General features: G+C 44.2%; 1 protein-coding gene and 1 non-coding gene across 4 annotated transcripts in view; both read right to left on the bottom strand.

The window, feature by feature from the left end:
• Positions 1 to 22647, bottom strand: part of LOC126539319 (uncharacterized) — a 361484-nt gene that overhangs the window by 245642 nt on the left and 93195 nt on the right. The window lies entirely within an intron of this gene.
• On the bottom strand, positions 16897 to 17096 carry LOC126539663 (U2 spliceosomal RNA). The gene has a single exon (XR_007601363.1). It is a non-coding gene; the product is annotated as a U2 spliceosomal RNA (small nuclear RNA).

The following is a 22647-nucleotide window of genomic DNA, read 5'->3' as shown; positions in this document are numbered from 1 at the left end:
TAACCTGGTGTTCTACTGTTGAGGTGTCCTTGCCAGGCGCGCAGTCATTGGCAATCTCTCCTGGCTGACTAGCCTCCGGACATCGCCTCAGGGCTATTTCGCTTTCGGACGACACATTCATGCTGTCAGCTAAAATTCTCGGTCGCTTCAGGCATATCGTGAATCCAGTGGTGGCTGCCCTCGTTAAACAAGTGCTAATTAACGTGCGCGCGGTGTTCGTTCACTATTGTCCAAATAAAGTTGGATGCCATTAGCAACTCTGTGAAACTCATCTGATGGTAAGATAAATTAAGCATCAATATTTACTGAATTTTCGGGCTATTTATATGGTAAAAAGCCTCGACGGATTAGCAACAGCCAAAGTCCAAGTTCTCCCTACTCAAACGACGGTCTTCCGTCGTATACTTCCTTCCGTGCTATAGAGAAACGCCGTCCCTTCACGGAAGCATCAAATACAATATCTAAGCGGACGTGCCACGAATGTCTTCCGTGGGGCGCTGCCAACACAGTCGCCATCGCTGCATGTCACCGGAAACCACTATTCTCGCCCATCCACTCCGGGGTTTCAGGCTGATATGTGCACAACAGTACTGCACTCATTAACTCCAGCGGGTTAATAAGCCATTCCACCAACACTGAAATAACCAAGCACGCTGAAGAAAGGTCTGGCGTAATTCTACTCGTTGTTGAACACGCCGCTGTACCAACTGGTATATGTAATAATATATAGTATAACGGCCGTTGCAGTATTAACATGTACTTGGTGAAGAAAGCCTGACGCTTATTTTTACGCATTGGTCGGAAGCAAGCGGTAAAGCTCATTGCGTCATACGATTTCAGCGCTTAAATTAGCTACCAAATTCCAGGTCAGAAGGTTCTCGAGTACCTGAGAGCAAAGCTGGACAACAGGTAAACTTTCGCACACAAACTAAGCGTAGTGAACGCACGATTCCACTTTTTTCTAAGCGCTCGTTCGTTTGCCCGTGGTCCTGCAGCTAGCACTCTTTTTCAGAATGTCGCTCAAGTAAACATCCCGACTTTGTAATCTTGCAATGTGTTCTGAAGTTATTCACTTGGGCTGAAATGCACCAAGCTGAAACGGATCAGTCAGTCAGTCAGTCAGTCAGTCACAGTCAGTCAGTCACAGTCAGTCAGTCAGTCAGTCACAGTCAGTCAGTCACAGTCAGTCAGTCAGTCACAGTCAGTCAGTCACAGTCAGTCAGTCACAGTCAGTCAGTCACAGTCAGTCAGTCACAGTCAGTCAGTCACAGTCAGTCAGTCAGTCAGTCACAGTCAGTCAGTCAGTCAGTCACAGTCAGTCAGTCACAGTCAGTCAGTCAGTCAGTCACAGTCAGTCAGTCACAGTCAGTCAGTCACAGTCAGTCAGTCACAGTCAGTCAGTCACAGTCAGTCAGTCAGTCACAGTCAGTCAGTCAGTCAGTCACAGTCAGTCAGTCAGTCAGTCACAGTCAGTCAGTCACAGTCAGTCACAGTCAGTCAGTCAGTCAGTCACAGTCAGTCAGTCAGTCAGTCAGTCACAGTCAGTCAGTCACAGTCAGTCAGTCAGTCACAGTCAGTCAGTCAGTCAGTCAGTCAGTCACAGTCAGTCACAGTCAGTCAGTCACACTCAGTCAGCCAGTCAGTCAGTCAGTCAGTCCAGTCCAGTCAGTCAGTCAGTCAGTCAGTCAGTCAGTCAGTCCAGTCCAGTCAGTCAGTCAGTCAGTCAGTCAGTCAGTCAGTCAGTCAGTCAGACAGACAGACAAAACCAAGGTAATGTTGTTTGCCGTTGCTTGGAGATAGTAAGATTATTTATTACATTCTGCCTGATTACATAGATAGCCTTAATTATTCAATTTCTTCAATAGTATTATTACATGAAAAGTGTCAATGAGAAATTTGTAGAGCAACATGAACAGCTCGCGATACAGCTTTCTGTTACTCAATACGTGCTACATAAAAGTTTTTCCTAGCGTGAAAGAAGCTCGCGAATACACACGCATAGTGCCTATAGAGCGGCCGGTCGCGCGACCATATTGCTCGATACGTAATGATACGTCATGATTAAACAAAAATTATGGGGTTTTACGTGCCAAAACCACTTTCTGATTATGATGCACGCCGTAGTGGAGGACTCCGGAAATTTCGACCACCTGGGGTTCTTTAACGTGCACCAAATCTAAGCACACGTGTGTTTTCACATTTCGCCCCCATCGAAATGCGGCCGCCGTGGCCGGGATTCGATCACGCGACCTCGTGCTCAGCAGCCCAACACCATGATACGTCATGATATTCTATATGTTAGGATGGATGGATGGATGGATGGATGGATGGATGGATGGATGGATGGTTATGAGCGTCCCCTTTGGAACGGGGTGGCGGGTTGCGCCACCAAGCTCTTGTTATTATGCTGCCTAATGTCCTACCCAGGTTCAAAAAAAAGGAAAAAGAGAAAAAAAAAACACGATGAAGTCTCACAACGGAATTTCCTGACCCCCTGTTGTGAACTTTGCTTTTGTATGTTTCCGTTTTTTGTCGTTTCCCTACTTTTCTTCCACCAATCTTCCAACCGCCTCTTACTAATCTCTATTGCGGACATGTTTACCTTTCCCCTGCTCTCGCTGAACCCAAGGGCTTCAAGGAGGCCAATGGTGCCTAAATCGACTGCTGGGCAGATAACATGCTCCATCGTTTCCCTAGCTTTACCGCAGCAAGCACATGTTTCTTCCTTATATCTCGCTTTATAGGTGCGTGTTCTAAGGCACCCCAATTTCACTTCGAAAAGCAATGAGCTTCCCTTTGAGTTATTATAAGTTGTTTCTTTCCTGATTTCGTTTTTTCCTCTTAAGTAGTTTCCTCCTCAAGCGCACCAAGGATTATCCCTACTCCGCATGTTTTGTCGACGCAGCCCAATATGGACAGTCGTCTAACTTCGCCATTGCCCTCGTTGATCACAACGGACAGATAGTGAATGCGGCTTCCCTGAAGTGCTCAACACCAACCAGAGCGGAGCAGGCCGCAGTTGCTATAGCACTCCTAGACAACAGCAGATCACAAATCTTCACTGATTCGAAATCGGCGGTCAGGGCTTTCGCTTCAGGATCCATCGCTGACGAGGCTCACAAGATTCTCAACAACAAGATAGGATAGGATACACTTTATTGCTCTAATTTACAGAGTCAAGAACAAGATAATCTCTCCGCACACCATCATGTGGTTTCCGGCTCACCTCTACCCGCAGCTTGACTCCTTTCCCAATATCAATAACATCGCCCACTCCCAAGCGCGCGCACTAACCCACCGCGCGGGAGCAGGATCGAGCTCAGACTCCGGGCTTCTCGAGTTTCGGGACACTCTCACTACTTTCAGCAAAATTACTACGCACTATCACCTGGCTAGGAGGACTTATCCTCCCCCTCACAGCAAACTGGCTAGACCTCTGGCGTCCACTTTACGCATGCTGCAGACTAAGTGCTATCCAAACCTGGCCCTTTTCCACACGATCACTCCAGAGCCTTTTAGCTCTACTTGCCCCGACTGTGGGGCTGTTAGCAATCTCACACACATGCTCTGGCGATGCCCCTCATTACAGGGACCCAATCGCATCACGGAAGAATGGAGCTCTGGCATCCAGAGCTTAAAACTTTCACGGCAAACTTAGGCTTTCCAGAGAGCCCACGATGCGACAGTTAGGCTCGGCCTACTAGTGCTCACGTGGGAGCGGCTCGCAGCTCTGCCCTAGGGCAAAACTTCATCAGGACCTTGTAATTAAAATTGTCCGTCCGTCCCGTCCCGTCGGTCCGTCCGTCTGTCAAGTAGTTACACATGTCATGTTTCTTTTCCATTGCCGCCACCCATAGGATTAGTTCAGCCTCTCCGACTTTCCGCTTGACGTTCTTTATTGCTGTGTTGCTCACTCTACATGCCGCATACTTGCGCGTAAGCGTCCTAGTTCTTTTATTCCACTGTGAATCAATGTTTTTTCAGATACCTCAACATTCTCCCAGCCCATTTACTTTCTTCAATATTCCTCAGCCGTTCTCCATAACTAATTTTACTGTGAGCTCAATTCCCTCACTTCAAAACAAGTCCAGCTCATATCACCCTGTACAGCTTCATTTGTAGTCTTCCCGTGAGTGCTCAGTGCGAGGCGTCCCACTGACGTCTGGTTCCCATCGATTCCTGATTGTACCCCTGATTTAAAACAAACAATCGCATTTCCAAAAGTAAGTCCTGGAACCATTACACCTTTCCACGTGCCCCGGAGCACCTCGTACCTATTGTATCCCCTTGGCGCTCTGTGCTTCATTATGGCTGCATTTCTCTTCCCCTTTACTGTTATTGTTTCTTTCCTGTGTTCCCATATATATTATTGCCTTCGTTTATCCATATACCAAGGTATTTCAATTCTTTTACCCGAGGTATTTCCTGGCCCTGTATAGCCACTGTCTGTTCACTGTTTTCATTGAGTACCGTAACACCAGATTTTCTAACACTAAATTTCAGACCTAAGTTCTCGCTTTCCTGTCCACAGATATTAACCATACGTTGCAAATCACTTTGCTTGTTAGCTAGCAACACAATGTCGTCCGCATAAAACAAACCTGGAAGCTGCTGCTCTGCTACTGTAACCGCTTGTCTGTATAAGAGATTAAACCCGATATTGCTTCCTTCCAGCGCCCTCTCCATCCTCGCCATATTTGGTGTCATTTTTGACAGCGCCATCCCTGGGTCACATATTTTAGTTGACGATGCAACCAGTACTCATATTTCTGTTGCACTGTGGATGGCACAGTTTCCTTTCTCCAAGTTTATTATAGGTGCTCTGTCACACACACACACACACACACACCTATATATATATATATGCTCACCGTATTTTATTTATTGCCTTCAAGAGAAATGTCTGTACATGTACACTATTTCTGTGTCGGCTGCCAAGGGGCGTCTAGCAGCATCGGAGGAAATGAAACGAATAGCGAGTAGTGTCTTGAACGATGGACTGGTTAAAATTCAGCACGGTTATACCGGTAGCACAGAGCAACGGACTGGAATCCGTCATATGGCACGCGGCATCGGTCTCGGTGACGATGTGCGTTATGCCGTTAGGAAATTCCACGCCCGCGTCGAGCGAGCGAGTGAACGGCGCTATAATCACTTGAACGGTCACCGAGCAACCGCGTATCCCGCGTCAGATGTAGGTCAGGGCGCGGGCCTCCAGCCGTGCGAGAGCCACTTATTATGTAACGGGAATCTGCCGGGCTCGGAAAGGTATTACACAAAAACTAAACAGAAAGAAACTAAGATATACAAAGAAGGCGAAGGGCACGTTCAACATTTCGAACACACGCATCTACACCGCCTCCGGTCGGCTAGCGAAGAATGACGATGATCGCCGAAGCACATGCGTGTGTGCGCGCGCGCCAACAAAGGCTGCAGGCGGTCAAGAACGAAGCCGCTCGCGTGGCCATTCATCAGCGAGTTCGCGGCCACACATCCAACAACGCCGTTTCGCTGCGGCCGGAGGACAAGGCTGCCATTAATAGTGCGCAGGCCGTCGTCTGGCCCAGATACGGCTCGCCAATGGCGCGCGCAGCAAGCTCCGCGTGCCAGCAGGGGCGCAGCCAGACGACGCCCGCGGAAAAGACTCCCCGAAATTTCACTGACACTCTCTTGTAAGAGAGAAATAAAGAGCTTACAAGCAAGATGATATCGCCTCCGAAATGTCTGCCCACCGCTCAGGGCACCGATGACATTGTGGGGTTTTTTTCCCATCCACTATGCACATTTATTGTATACGGAAGTGGTTGTTTACAGCGTCAGAAAACTTTCAGCGAAAACCTGTCTTCTCCTGTACAGGTTTCACCAGTCCAGTGGACGTGGCAATGTCAGCCCACTTCCACGCAGTGGAAGACAAGCCTGCAGGAGGTCGCCACGAGCACACGAGAAGGCGCAACCTCGCTGAAACCATGTACAGCTTGCGTACATATGTTATGCAGTGAGAGCCCTAAAGGCTGCCCAGTAATATTTGAAAGCCCGTAGTTAAGTGCCAAACTTGCAATAAGCCTTGGTTGCCGGCTGAAAGCTTTTTCAATGTTGCTCCAACACCAAGTGGAGTTAGCATGTAGAAATTCATGCAGGAATTTAAGGTTCCTTCCCGGCTGACCCTGTTTTTGCTATATGCCCAAAGGAACTTGCATATTATTCTGTAAATTTTTGTTCCCTTTCTTTTACTTCGAACTAATAAACAAAGAACGCCCTAGAGACCATTGGAATCCCAGTGGCCGCAAACAGCACTTAGGAGCAGGAGTGTTGCCTGCTGCCGGCGCCCAGTCACCGGCAATTGCTGCGCCCAAGCGCCACCCATTAAACGCGGTACAGTCGGAAACACTTCGCAGTACTTCTGGTGACAACAACAGCCGGTTTCCCAACGAACTTGACACAGAGCGCGACACGTTGCGCCTTATGCAAATCACGTCGAATTACACGGCTCACCATTCACACTGCAATCCCATGTGACGTAGGAACTTTTGGGGGAGCCGAGGCACCTCTCTCCTAAATGTACAATGTCCTCGCGGGAACAAAATGTCACTTGCACTTGAGTATGGCGCCATCTTGCACTTCAGTTCATCTATTAATATTTTACCTTGTGTGTCAAATTCAGGACACTCTAGTAAGTAATGGCCAAAGTCATCGAGACCTTGGCAATGCACACACGGCGATGATGTGCCGAGTCCCGTCTTGCTGCACGTGGCAATGTCAGCCCGCTTCCACGCAGTGGAACACAAGCCTGCAGGCGGTCGCCACGGGCACACGAGAAAACGCAACTTCGCTGAAACCATGTACAGCTTGCGTACATATGTTACGCAGTTTGAGCTAATCCTGTGCGGACGGAATAAAGGAGAACGGCTTTGGGGTGTGTGTGTGTTTTTTACCTCTCTTAATCAGAAAAAGTTAGTGCAGTGGAGACCGCCTCACAGGGAGAGTTGCTCTCCAGAGACTTCGGAGACAGACTGAATCTCGCGTCTCTGTGGCACTCGACACAAGCCGTTTACTAAAGAATGAGCACTTATGTGCCTCCAACTCCCAACGTCATATTAAGAACAGCCCTGTGCTCCTGGTAAACTCCAGTGCCACCTGAAGACCGCTCTTCGAAAATCGTACACACATGGTTTACACTCGTTCAAGTAATAAGAGCTTTTCACTTCATTTCCAAGTTTTTTGTTACCCAGTACAACTTTTACAAGATTCTTCCATGTATCATACCCAATCAAACAAGTATTGACAAAGATCCCAGCATACTAAAAATATTGCTTTCTATGTACCCGGTTATCATGTTTAAGTTTTACAGAATATTTTAAAATCACCTGTGGCAGGATAACACAAACCCATTCCATGAGCTGGAATATTAAAAAAGGCGGAGATATCTTGCACGAGAAAACAAAATATGTGTTAACTAATTAACAGAAATTCACTAATTACCTTCACGATTATTTGCTTTACAGCACAGATTGCAATTTGCTAATTGTAGACAGTGAGTTTGCAAGGCCTATTGATTGTTTGCAAAGGCGGATGAGTGTTTAATTTATTTCCTCAAAAATTAGGATCACATTAAGTTATAAATGAATGCCTTGAAGTGGTCCTTGCATGGTGTGAAAAATGTGAGATGGACATCAACTACAATAAGACTACATCTATGCACATCGCCAGAAACAAATGTGAGCTTTTGTTCGCACATAATATTCGGGACAATACTCTAAAGAACATACTCTAAAAGAATGTTGTCAAACACAGCTTTGTTGACAACACATTCCCGCCTCAACAGGTGAACTACTGCAAGACGCACACGAGAAATTGCTATGTCCAGATCAACAAATGAAAGCCAACTGCAATGAAATACGAGTGGATGCCTCACAATAAGGTAGCAAAAATATGCGTTTTTGGTAACAAAAATGAAGAAAAAGAAAAGACTAAAAGGAAACCTCTGCCGTCACCGAAAACCATGAGAACTCTATTAGGAAAAGTGCGAACGGACAAGGACGACTGGAGAACACAGACCGAGTGCCACTGTAACATTTTGCACCAGATATAGGGTCAACGAGCGCCTAAGGCAGGAATTCGTCGAAAGGAACTTCCAATTTGACTCGGCATTGTCGAGAGTGCGGCTGCTCCCCAAGGTTGGGCGAAGCCAGGGTTCTATACAAAGCGCGGGAAATATATATAATAGCGCAGGAAATTGCCGAGGCGTTTTACATAGACGACACGAACATGTATGTGAGCAAACCTTCTGAGACTTTTCACTATTGCGAAGTGTATTTCATGGGGCGTGCCAAGTGCAGATAATTTTGGTCTCGTGATCATACTTTCGTTCGCGTGCTAACAAGCTCTCATTTGGTATGTGCATGCATTGGAGTTTGATGTATATGCCAGTTTCTAATAAAACATTTTCTGTAATCTCGGAGGCCATGGTCTGGGATTTGCGTCATATCAGCTAACTACCAGGTGCACCTATAGCCTGCTAAGGCGCTGTTCACGGGATATTAATAATAATTAAAAATTTGACAATTGCCAACCTTGCAGGTTTCCCATCTAAATCTAAACCATGCATTTATAACCAATTTAGCCAAAGGGAAATAGTGCTGCAGTTGGCCTTTGCGGAAGCTCCACTAACTACTTTATTTTAAGGTATATTTTGCAAGTAGAGAATTGATCAGCTTCAGCTGGCCTGTAATGAAGCCACAGCTATTTAGCAGAAACTCTGGTACTAACATGTTTTCCAAAAGGTTCCCCTATACGCTGCGGGACAAAAGTTACTGGAACAGCATTGCATTCCGCAGGACATTGTGAAAACACTTATACCAGAGCTGCTGCTAATCACAGGATTTATCCTGTATCGATTTGACTTGATATGTATCGTTCTTGGCCACGTCCTTGTTGTTTTCGCTGTTCCCACACCTTCTAAGATGAACCAACAAGTCTAACTTCATGCCCTTTTGCAGTTAAAGATTGCACAGACAGATGGATGGATGAATAGATATTATGAGCATCCCATTTGAAACGGGATGATGGTTGGTGCAAACAAGCTTATTTTTACATTCAGCTTTGTTTGTTGCCGGCTCTTATATCAACGTTTTGTGAAAGGCCATGGAAGAGAATCCGTACACTGGCACCATCTAGTAGTAGCCAGATTCTCTTTTTTTTTTCCTTTCTGGAAGGGGATGGAGAGGCTAGGAGAATGGGTCGGCTGTATAACTAACAGAAATTTCGGGCGGTACGTAGCGAGGGTGCAACGATGGATGGATGCTATAAACATCCCCTTTGGAACGGGGCGGTGGGTTGCGCCACCAAGCTCTTGCTATTATACTGCATAATGCCCTACTCAGGTTTTAAAAAAAACAAAGAAAAGGGAAAAAAAGCATGATGAATTCCCACAACTAAAGTTTCTGAACCCCCTATTGTGAACTTTGCTTTTGCACGCCTCCATTCTTTGTCGTGTCCCTACTTTTCTTCCACCAATCTTCCAATCACCTCTTACTAATCTCTATTGCGGACATGTTTACCTTCCTCCTGCCCTCGCTAAACCCAAGGGCCTCAAGGAGGCCAGCAATTCCTAAATCGACCACTGGGCAGATATCTTCACATTCTAATAAAACATGCTCCATCATTTCCCTAGCTTTCCCGCAGCAAGCACATGCTTCTTCTTCCTTGTTATATCTCGCTCGCTTATATCTCGCTTATATAGGTGCGTGTTCTAAGGCATCCTGATCTCGCTTCGAAAAGTAATGAGCTTCCCTTTGAGTTATCATAAATTCTTTCTTTCCTGATTTCGTTTTTTCCCTCTTAAGTAATTACTCATGGCAGCTTTCTTTTCCATTGCCGGCCCCCTCGAGATTATCTCAGCCTCTCTGGCTTTCTGCTTGACGTTTTTTTTTTGCTGTGGTGCCCACCCAACAGGCCGCATACTTGCTGGTAAGCTTCCTAGTTCTCTTCCTCCACTGCGAACCAGTGTTATTCCTGTACAAATACCTGAACACTATCCCAGCCCATTTACTTTCTTCCATATTCCTCTGTCGTTCTGCATAATTAATTTTACTGTGAGCTTCCCTCACTTCAAAATTTGTCCAGTCCATATTACCCTGCACAGCTTCATTTGTAGTCTTCCCGTAAGCTCCTAATGCGAGATGTTCCACTGACCTTTGGTTGCCACCGAGTCCTGATTGTACCCCTGATTTCAAGCAAACAACCGCATTTCCAAATGCAAGTCCTGCAATCATTACACCTTTCCACACAACCCGGAGCACCACTTACCTATTGTATCCCCATAGCGCTCTGTGCTTAATTATGGCTGCATTTCTCTTCCCCTTTACTGTTATGGTTTTTTCATGTGTTCCCATATATCTATTGCCTTCGTTTATCCATATACCAAGGTATATATTTTTACCCGAAGTATTTCCTGGCCCTGTATAGCCACTGTCTGTTCACTGTTTTCATTGAGTACCATAACACCAGATTTTCTAACACTAAATTTCAAACCTAAATTCTCACCTTCCTGTCCACAGATATTAACCAGACGTTGCAAATCACTTTGCTTGTTAGCTAGCAACACAATGTCGTTCGCATAAAATAAACCTGGAAGCTGCTGTTCTACTACTGTACCCGCCTGTTTGTATAAGAGATCAAACCCGATATTACTTCCTTCTTGCGTCCTCTCCATCCTCACCATGTACATGATAAACAGCAGTGGGGATAAAGGGCATCCCTGCTTCAGTCCCTTGTTAATATCAACTTTCTCCTCGCTCCTCATCTCTTCCCATTCAACGCAAACAGTATTTTTTTGGGTAAATCTCTCTCAAAAGCTGTAGACATTCGTCGCCTAAGCCTTCCCCTTACAGAATATCCCACAAAATGTTGCGCTCTACATTGTCATACGCTCCTGTAATGTCTAAAAAGACCCCATATAACGGTTTGCTTTCTACTCTCGATATTTCAATATACTGAGTAAGAAGAAATAATTTATCATCCAAACGCCTACCTATTCTGAGGCTTTTCTGAAGTTCTCCCAAAATGCCATTATTCTCTCTCCATGCTTGCAGCTTTAACTTAATTGCCTGCATTGCTAACCTGTATATAACCGATGTAATGGTCAACGGAGTATACCAGTGAATTCTAACTTTCTTCCCTTTACTTTTATAAATCAAATTCATTCTACTTTGTCGCCCACTGTCTGGTATTCGTCTATCTTTTATACTTTTTTTCTACTGCTTTCACCAGAGCTTCCTTGCTTTTTGGTCCGAGTTCATTAATCAGCCTAACGGGAACCTCGTCTAGCCCTGTGGCTGTGCGCCTAGCAATTTTCTCTGCGGCTTTCTTCCAGTTGAAATTTGTCAGCACCAGCTCCTTTTCCACCTGGGTCTCTTTCATGCTCTTTTTTTTCTTCAAATACAACCTCGTCATTGCCTTGGAAAGATTCGGCTGTTATTTTTCGGGTGTAATTTAATGCCGCTTTCCCTTCCAATTTGCTTCCATCTTCATCTGGGATATGTGGTTGTATTGTTGCTGACTTCCTGCCTAATAATTTTATGTGGTTCCAAAATACTCTAGGTGCGGCCTTCTTTTTCTCACGTATTTCTGACAACCAAAATTCACTTTCACCTTTTATCTTTGCTTGCACCGGTATTTGAACCATAGGCTTTTTCTCCCGATATATTTCCCATTTTCTGGCTACTTCATACTGCAGTAACTGCATATTCTTTTGCCTGCCTGTGCTCTCGGGATGCTTTCTGTCGCTCGGCGATTGCTTCTCGTATCTCCTTGTTCCACCAGCTTTTCGGTTTCTTTTTTCCTTTCCAACGAACATGTTGCTTCTCCTTCCGTATTTCTGTCGTTATTACACTTAAAAGCTCACTATATTCCCACTCGTTGCTTGGCCATTTGCCAAGTTCTTCCTCAACTCTTGCGACTATATTTGTAATTTGTTCAGTGTTCAAATTTGAACTGGCCATTTTGAGCTCCTTGCTCTCTTTCCCAAGTGTATATCCCATGTTCAAAATGATGCGTTTGTCGCCACTCCCTATGCTGCCATACCCTTTTCGTCAATGAACATTCCCCTCAACTTATCATTAATTCCTTCTGTCATCAGACATTAATCAATCGTCGATTGCCGATTTCCCACTTCCCACGTGGTCTGCCCATCACACTTAGGCCCTGTATTCACGATAACGAGGTTGCGCACAAAGATCTAGCATTGACCTCCCGTTGTTGTCGGCACAGCCATCTAGATCCTGTATGTGGGCATTCACGTCACCTAACAGGACAATGCACTGGACAAGCCACTGCTATCTAGTGCCACTGCCATAAGCACCTGCTTGCGATTGAGGTCAATCCGCGGTGGCGCCCCCTGGAAACGTCGCCACCAGCTTCGCTTCGAGAATGGGCGCAAATTCCAAAATCTTGAATGCAAGCACACGAAATTACAGTGGAACTTTAGTGCCACATGAACAATGTTTCAATTTGGCAGGGCAACATAAGTGCAGGTACAATTTCTAATCATAGGAATTTGTTATATATGTCTGTTCCAGCTGTGTCTAGCTCTCTCTATCGTCTCATTTTTCCTGCCGTTTTCATTCTAAATATTCTACCCCAACTAGCCCAATAGCTAACCATCTTGCGAAAGTGTCACAGCATTGTGGTGGGCAAGGAATGACAACACTTTCAAGCAGGTCAAGCCGTGGGAGTGGTGGCTTATTTTGCTACAGTGCGTATTAACCCCAGACAGCACAAAATGTCCTAAGGTCATTCTAAACAAGAACTTAAGTCCCACATCCAAAAAAGAAAGTCGTAGGGATGTCCCGTGAACTTCAGCAAACAGGTGTCCAATAAACGTCCAATAAACGTGAATGGGCATCTGCATGCAACAGACACAGGTATATATGCGTATTTCAGTTCTATTTTACGCACTATTTCTAGCGTCATAGTTTGAAACAAATATTTTATGAGCCATCCCAGTGACTACGCAACCTGCAACAAATATTTTATGAGCCAACTTAGACTACGCAACCTGCAACAGTGAGGCGTGGAAAGACAGCCCGGGAAAGAAGACAGCGCACCTGAAGTTAGCAGCCATCCACTCGCCCTTGCACCCACCAACAATTACCAACAATTAGATACGGTCCGCGGGCTGCATAAGCGTCTGCTGTGCGCAGTCATTTACCGCTACGGCAGGGCTTGAGGAGAAGACGTCCACTCTCCTTCATAAGCGCACGTCTGATCACGTTATGTGCAACTAACCCGAATATTGATCGCGTGGAAAGAATGCCCACCAAGCAACCACCCTTTTCGACTGACTGTTACGTGCTTTTTCTCGCACCCACGATGCATGGGTCACTCATTCATATGGCTTTTGAACTTTACACGGAACATCACGGCGACGGCGAGAAATAAAGCGAGAAATAGAAAACATGCGTCTAGCTCGCTCCTACATACTGCGGCTCTGGACGTCGCAATGCGCACCAGCTACAAACCAGCATGAGCACCAACGGCGAAGCCAACTGTAGGCAAGTCGCTTGTAGGTACTTCGCCAGAACCCGTCTGACGCTGAGAAGGAAATGTATTTTCCCCCGTATAAGCACCAGCGGAAACAAACCACTAAGCGCGCGGGGAGACAGCACATGTGAAGGGACCAGCCATTTCAGATTGCAAGCTGGAACCCGGCGCAGAACCCGTGCCAGTGATATTGATGTATTGGACGCCCTCGATGGCGCTTTTTCAGAATTTCATGCCATGTGTGAATCAAACGAACATTCTATTGATGATATATGGGGCTACTTCAAGTTCCTGGTTCTGAAGTGTATCTGTGATTTTGCACCTGTGCAGCGAAAAGTGCTGCGAAAGCGCGATCCTTGGGTAACAAAAGAAATAGTACGAATAGAGCGGAAACTGAAAAAGGCAAGAAAACAACTCAAGCAGCGCCAGACTGTTCCCGCAAGCGATCGGCTTATTGGCTTGCGTACATCATTAGCTGATAAAATAAATAAAGCAAAAGAATGCTATCAAAAAATAACACTAAAAAATTTTCTCGTCTCATCTCGAGGAAAGTTCTGGCAGCACTTACCGCCAAAAAAGAAAGCTGCACCCAAACTCTGTATCGGTAATACCTTTTTAACCGACAGTGCCGAAACCACAGATGCGCTCAACCGATATTTCTGCTCAGTGTTTACGCGTGATGATGGTATCAGCCCACAGTTCCCAATAGCTATGAACACATTCTGCCAACTGGCGATGCCAGCATTACTGAGGAAGGTGTGTTTGCACTTATGCTTAACCTCGACGCTAAAACATCGCCCGGAGCTGATGGAATCGTGAATGCATTTTTTTCCCGGTACGCCAAATGGTGTTCAAAGTATTTAACCTTAGTATTCGAGAAATCACTGTCATGCGCGGAAATTCCAACCGATTGGAAGTACGCGAAAGTCATACCCATACCAAAAACAGCAAGTCCGTCTCTCCTCACATCATACAGGCCAATATCTTTACTATACACATGCGCAAAAACCCTCGAATACATAATTTGCAAGTATGTTTCTGCATTTCTTAACGACAATGAAATATTTGACGCAAGACAACATGGTTTCCGGCAAGGTTTTTCTACCGTAACTCAGCTCGTAGAAACAGTTCACGACTTAGCGACAGCTTTAGATAGACAAGGCCAAATCGACTTAATATTTCTCGATTTTGAAAAAGCATTTGACCGCGTCTCTCACTCCAAACTACTTCTTAAACTAAAACCCATCTTAAAGAACGACGCCTTACTTAACTGGATTAAAGCAGACCTTTCATTACGGAAACAAATTGTTCAGGTCAACGATGCAGCTTCGACACTCGCAACTGTAGACTCAGGCATTTCACAGGGATCAGTGTTAGGGCCGCTCCTCTTTCTTATCTTTATCAACGACGTCATCAGTGACATAAGCGTCAAGATAAAGCTTTTCGCACACCGCATATTGTACAAAGAAATACGCAATTCAATTCAAATGATTCAATTTCCCAATTCAATTCAAATGATCAGGAAGCTTTAAACACCTCGCTGTCTACAATACAAACATGGTGCTCGAAATGGCAGATGACTATTAACCTCAAAAAGACTGTTGCAATGACCATTACTCGCAAAAAAATCCCTTAACCTCTGCTTATAGCATTAAAAACCAGTCTTTATCAGTCGTGTTTACGTACAAATACCTGGGAGTAGTAATAACATCAGATCTTAGGTGGAATGAACATTTAACATACATTTATAATAAAGCAATGAATAAACTAGGCTTTTTAAGGCGATCAATAGGAAACGCTTCACCTGAAATAAAACATTTAGCATATAATACATTCATCCGACCCATTCTAGAATACGCTGCGATTGTTTGGGATCCGCACACACAAACTAACATCACTAAAATTGAGAAAGTCCAAAGAAAATCAGCCAGGTTTATTTTCAATTCGTACAGCTGGCGAACATCCTCATCATCTCTTCTAGAAGCTGCAGAACTGGAAAACCTTGCAATAAGGCGTTACCGGGACGGAATGAATTTTTTCTTCTTACTCTATAACAATCAATTAGGAATAGACAAAACATCATATATTCTACCAGCTAGCCACCGCTGCACGCGCTCTTATCACAACAAAAAGGTTAGAGATTTTTCCTACAGGACCAACGCATTTAAAATTTATTTTTTCTCGACCTCACCCAAAATTGACAAAAAAGCAGTCTGTCGCATGGCGGCAGTTACAAACTAGGACGTATCTGAATCTTGCGCTCTTGCACATCATATATCCAGATATATATCAAACGGACAAATGCAACACATGCGAATCCAGAGCCACTCTGGAGCATATATTATTGAAATGCCGAGGGATACATAAAAATAACTAGAACGCGGCCTCTAGCAACAGCCTTCGCAGGCGCTGGGAAGTCGCGCTGCTCAGCCCCGCCCTCGAGGATCAACTATGGGCCGTCCAGCGGGCCGAGGATGCCGCCAGGACCCACGAACTCCTGGCCGTCACCTAGGCGGGGCCTTTGGCCCTCCCCACCAACTCGCAGGACACGAAATAAAGTTATTTCCTCCTCCTCCCGCGCACGATTTCCGAATGGAACGCATTACTTGCCACAACTGTCGACTGTCCAACAGTTTCATCCTTTCTTTCTGCACTTTGTGAATAAACCATAGCGTTCATCCCTCGTTTTTACCAGTCAAATCATAATTGTGGAAAGGTTTCTCTCATGTTGTTTGTTATGCAGATTCTTGTTCAGTGTCTGTTATCTTGTTTGATCTTATTTCATACTTGTTTCTTTTGTTCCAAATGCCTACTCCTGCCTAAGGCCTGGTAACAAGGCTGCCAGTACTTGCAAAATAAATAAAGTGCGCGACCTGTGTATGTAGTACTCCTCAAGCGCAGGGACAGCCATGCGCCTTCACTATATTGAATGCACTTAAGCAGCATGTAAAAAAGCTTTCCTATGTTGCTGCCGGCGTGCTGTCCTTTCTCAACGTCACCACAATGGAGTCAATGGTGCAGGTTATAGCTTCTTCCTTCCTTATGTACAAGCGTGCATGCCACATTGTCCGAGAAACAACAGTCGCTACCTTGCAAGCAATTTTTAGTCCATGGCGCCGCTGCATCACTGGGCGAATCGTAAATCCTAACTCACACTGTCATTACCACAAGGCCAGTGCTAGGCAGTAAAAATTGTTAAGTAGCCATATGCTCCACTGTTCGCGTTTCAGCTAAGGCTCATTTTGACTTTTTTCCAAGGCTTGCTACAGCGATTAGTTTACAGCGAAGCTGCATATGGCTAGTTTCTGGAAAAAATTGTGTGCATCTGTCCAGCTGTGTAGATCAAGAATTTCTCTCCATATGAGGGCCAGTACTGAAGATAGTGCAATACCAGGCCGACCCGCAGCAGAGGTGAATCAGGTTTTAAGCACTCCGCCAACTTGCAAAAATAAGTAATATCTTAGGTCCAAATACAACCCGTATCAGATATTAAACTGATAAGAACAGATACACTTTGACCGACGTTGGCCATGTCTATGGCCAGGTTTCAGAGGGAGAGCTTGTGGGGAACTAATTTTGTGGCCTGTGTTGTGTGTGACCGCTTGTGGCTTTCGAGTGACCTCACAACCATTACTGCACTGCGGGACATCAACCAATGCACGATCGCCTTGGTTATGGTGAAGCAGTGTGTGCCCTCGGAGTGCGGTGAGGTGCATGCTTGTGCTACGTGCCGGGATTCGTTAGCAAAAGTTGTCGTGCCATGTTTTGCAACAATACATGGGTATGTATACCCCCCCGGTACCTCAGCATCTTCCGAGGCTCAGCCTCGTGAAGGTGCAACCAGTGGCACTTCGCCTTTCATTTATGTGCATACGGCGTTTGACGCACGGCAATGGACAGTTCGTCATTAAGAGGCTCACATACACAGCTTCGCTGCAGGGTCATCCACCTTCACAGAGTGGAATGGCACTGAATTTTTTTTTCATCTTGCAAAAGTAAAGATTCACATGATGCCAATGTGCTGCGTGCTGGAATATAAATTAAAAAAAAACTTGTGATGGGCAGAGAAGCTCAAACTCAGTTAGATGGAAATTGCTCACATCTATTTTTGTAATTCTGCCAATATTATTGCTGTAAACATGTTTTGATTGGGGCTCTACTCCCTGGGCTCAGTGAGAAGTTGCCTGTCTTGTAATAGTAATGCAAAACTGGTACTGAAGTCACCGTTTCATAATTTGACTTTTTTAAAATACTACATCTGATTCAGGACATGCTGTAGAATTTTACACACATTAACTGTTAAAACTACAAGTTAGTTTGCACTTTTCTATTACCAAGAGTTCGTTCAGGTTACAAAATGTAAAATGGTAACTGAATCTTAATTTATCTTTATAGCTATATTTCCTTGTTTCTTTTTAACAGAAGAAGCACACAGTTGTCCAAGGACAACTAACAAAGAACAGCACGCATACTACAGTCCTTCTGAGCAGGAATGACCAAGCAACTTCAGTCGGTTTGGTACAAAGGGAATGGAATGGAAAACATTATTGGTTCTTTAAGATATCAGCGGGTTGAGGACTAAGCCTTCATTCTTGAAAACTTTGGGTCCTCTTCAGCCTTGGGTGGGCCCCTAGTCCAGGGCACCACTGAGTCGGGCCACCTCGCTTGCGTGTGCTATGAGGGCCCTTTGGACCCCTAGCTCGCAACTGGTGAGCCGGCTCTCCCATTGCGCCGCACTTGGTGTTGTATGTTTGTGGAATGTCTTGTTTCTCTCGCATTCCCATGTGATGTGATATAGCGTTGGCGTTGCTCCGCACCACGGGCATACGGCGCAATATTGTGTGGGGATCATCCTGCTTAGTATGTAAAGATTTGGAAAGGAACCCGTCTGCAGTCTACGCCATCCTGCGGCTTCCTCCTTCGTCAAGAAAAAAATTTCGAAGCTGCATCTGTGCAAGCTAATGCGTGGAGAGTTAGGTGTAGGAAGCCTAATATCACTTACTAGTTCTTTTAAAATCTAGTGTTAAAAGAGTTAAATTCAGTGTTTTATTCACTGTACCTAGGCTGCTTTGGCGATGGACCCTTTATTGCTAGCTAGATGGCTTTTCTATGGCAAAATATTGTTACGCTAAAGCGACAGCAAGATTGGAAGAGGAGGAGGACGAAGTGCGCTTGTCTTTGGAGCAGCTCAGTGTTGGCACAGCAACATATCTCCCCTTTTCATCAATTCATCTTTAAATAAAGGCACCCCATCGTAAAAATATATCTTACGCAGGACGTTCTAACAGCATATGGCTATACACCTATTATTCACACTTTCCAGAGTTTAGTCCTGGTATTCAGTTCTACCTTTTTAGTTTAAGTAGAGTATCACACTGGTCCAAGTTTTTATTTATTTATTCAAGATTACTGCCAGCCTCTGATTAGAGGCCTTAAGCAGGAGTGGTTATATACATGACAAACAATACATTGAGTACAAGGTGCGAAGCGTGAGCAAAATGAAATAGCACTCAATTTGAAAATGTGAACAGCGCGTCATTTTCGAAAACGAAGCATTTAGCACTAACAATGTAAAACCATTCCAGAAGAAGAAAATGCAAACTGCTCTTAGCGCTAAATTGACGAACACTTAAGAGACAAACTAGAAGTATATATGTATACAAAGCGTGGTAAACGATTTCCGAACATACATCCTATCAGACAAACATAATGTAGTAGTGTGTATAAAAATATGTAGCAGTGGCAGACGTATCAGAAAGCACGTGCGTCAAATTATGTGGAAGGACAGGCCGAAAAGAAAAGAAAAAAGGAAAGGCAGGCAGGGATGTACCCCGATCATTTATACAATTTATTTAAGCAGCTTTAAGAATGATTCAATGGTGTCGCAGGCAACCACCGCAGCAGGAAGTACATTCCATTCCCTAATGGTTCGGGGAAAATATGAATTTCTAAATGCTTCTGTTTTGCAGTGGTAATCTTTAAGCTGCTTAGCGCGGCTAGACCGAGTTGATCGACGAGCGAGAGGCTCGGTATACGTGTCCTTGTCGATGCCTAATTTTCCATGATAGAGCAGATACATGTACTTTAATCATTCTTTATATCTCGGTTCTTGTAGGGCAACTAGTTTTGCTGTTTCGAGCATAGCACTTGGTGACACATACCAGCTAAAGGAATTGAATACAAATCTTATCGCCTTTCTCTGAATTTTTTCCACCTTTTTTATGTTAATATCGCTATGTGGATCCCAGACGACGGACCCATACTCAAGAATCGGGCGGACGAAAGTTTTGTAAGCTAGTAGCTGTATCTCACGGGGTGAATTTCTTAAGCAATGCCTCAAGTAACCAAGCTTCTGCATGGCTTTCTTTTCTATGTATGACACGTGCTGAATAGCTTAGGTGTGAAGAACTTATAGCAAGGATAATATTGCTTCAGAATTCCGCTTCCTACACTATATACATCTGGGATTTTTCGTTTATATGCAACAAACCTAATCAAATTCAATGCAGTGATTGCCAAGAAAAAATGAATTCTCCTTTTGCATGTATTTAAGATGGAAGCCCGAAGCTAGAACTTCCTCTTAAGAGTTAAGAGTAAGTTATGGTGCATCTGTGTCGTCTTCTCATCCTTGTCATTTTTCAGTGTTATTTGCTCACTATGCAGCAACTACACCAATAGAACATGGGTGCACTACTACATTGGAACTACTAGATGTGAGTTAAGCAGACAGTGCAGGCCGAGTGCACCAGTAAAATTATTCAGGGAGTAAACATTTTTCTTAGCCACAGGAAACAACACAGCAAAAAATTATTTTCAACTATGTATTAAAAAGAGTGTCATATGCTCAGGACATGTCTTTGGATTATGGTGGAATGAGGAGATCGCGTGTCACATTGACGAAAATGAGCATGCTTGTATCCCATAAACAAGGCATCATTTTGTAATTTGGCTCTGAAAGTGGGTACAAAAATACTTGTGGCAGCACTTGAAAATGGAATCAAACTGTAAGCTCGATCATGTAACCTAAAGCTCGTGCAGGAAGAGTGATCTTACTTACACTGATGCCTTGTTCAAAATTGTATTTTGTGTGCGTCTGCTAACTTTGCGTCATAGGGTCATTTCTTATTTACAGATACCACATGTTGAAAAGTGGCGCTGCTTACATGTAGACGAACGTGGTGCATCAATGGGTCCTCAAGCGTGCCTTCTTGACATGGCGATGCAGATCAGTTTGTGTAAGGTGCCAGTCGCATTGTTGGAGTGGTGCAGAGGTTGCTGTTGTATGTAGGATGCCAGAAATGCCTGCCGGCGTCACGACAGCACCAGTGTAGGCCTTCCTTGCCACACTATGCCTGCTAGATATTCATACAAAAGTCTTGGATTTTGGAAGCAATACCAACAAAAAGACATGACTAGACTACACGGACTGCGCCTGTTAGAAATGCGAGATTTTAGGTGACATAAAGAAAGAGACACATATGCAAGCGATTACATGCTGAAGACGACTATTAAGGTCATAATTTCAGTGTTTAGCACAAAGTAACCATTTCTGCAAAAACCCTGCGCACTTCCAGCTTCCTTTTTTAGCCAGCACCGCATTGCCACCGTGTTCAGTAATCAGTGTTGCAGGCATTCATACACAGCTTTAAAAAGAACACAAAATCCTGTTTTAAGAATTTCTACTTGCTTTCTAAAGAAAGCACTACACATTCAAATGCTTCTTAAAAGCAGACCTTCTTTTGCGCTACGATATATGTTCTTGAAAAATGGTAGACAGTCTCTTTATTGTGCTGGAACTGTCGGCTTCTGCTCTGCAAATTCTTCTGCTTTCCAGCCTTCCAGCATTATTTAACAATCTGTGATTTTTATTTTATAATGCGTACTTTATGTTAACATTCTGTACTCTTTACCTTATAACACTTTTGCAGTGTTCTTTCGTGTTGATTTAGCTTTTCTTACTTTTACATACAACCTCCTGCATTTTACTGTAGTTTTTTAACCTGTGAAAATAATGTGTCTCAATTACAATGTGTTCATTTTCTATGGGAAGTGTATATGCAATAAAGATCACATTTCGTAAGTTTAAATGTTGTGAACTATTGTCTAATTTATAGTGCATTGTGCAGCGTGAAATTGGCATCCCCCACGATGAGCAATAAACATTAAGAATGTTTCAAAAAATCATTTTTCTGCCTGATCATTTCTAAACTTTCGTCATCTTCAGAAAACTCCCTGATATGCACTGCACTTGTCTCATCACTTTTTCTATTACTCATTTCTGCTCTAGAACTGTTACAGGATGATGGCATTCAGTTCTTTACCTATTCCTCATCCTGAAAGCATCTTCAAGTCCTTGTTTCAGGCTTGGAATTGAATCATGGAGAACGAGAGCCATTGTTGTACCATTTTACGTTAGGAACTGCCATACAGTCAGTGCTGTGTACGTAGATGTGTGTGTTCCCACCATCGCAACACTGTTTCCAGTGTTGTTGAAAATTCATAGATGTACGTATTAGGAGCCAACGAACAGAAGCACTGAAGGCAAAAGGCAGGAAGGCAAGTGAATTACATCTCATGGAGAGTATGTTAAGGTGATTAAAGTTCACAAGTTTGAAGAAATGAAGAAATTTGAAAAAGACAACTCTTTCTATTTATGAGTGTGTGCCTTTAAATGCCGCATGCACTGGTAATTTCTGGAAACAGTAGAATATGTAACATCTAAATAAGATCCCAGAAAGTCCCAGAGAGGACATTTAATGGACATCCTGTGGATGCCATTTCTAAGGTGAAAGCCTTAGATCTCTATGTTTCAAGGTCGCGTTGTGAGGTACAGAAAATATCGCGTGACCCAAAGGCCAGATGCGAACTAAAGCATGTCCAGCTGTGTATAGGAGATGACTAATATTAGCAAAGTTAATGATTGATTAGTGACTGGATTAAGGTACGTTAAGGTGTATTAAAGAGGATTAGGGTAGATTAAGGTAGATGAAGGAGGATTTAGGTGGATTAAAGTAGACTAAGGTCGATTAAGGTAAATTACAGTAGGCTTTACAAGGCTTTTGCCTTCGCGTCTCTTAGGCACTAGCTAGGGACACCTTGGAATTTTTT

The sequence above is a fragment of the Dermacentor andersoni genome, chromosome 11 (assembly GCF_023375885.2).
Source record: "Dermacentor andersoni chromosome 11, qqDerAnde1_hic_scaffold, whole genome shotgun sequence".
Classification (NCBI taxonomy): domain Eukaryota; kingdom Metazoa; phylum Arthropoda; class Arachnida; order Ixodida; family Ixodidae; genus Dermacentor; species Dermacentor andersoni.
This window is presented reverse-complemented; position numbering and strand designations above follow the sequence as displayed.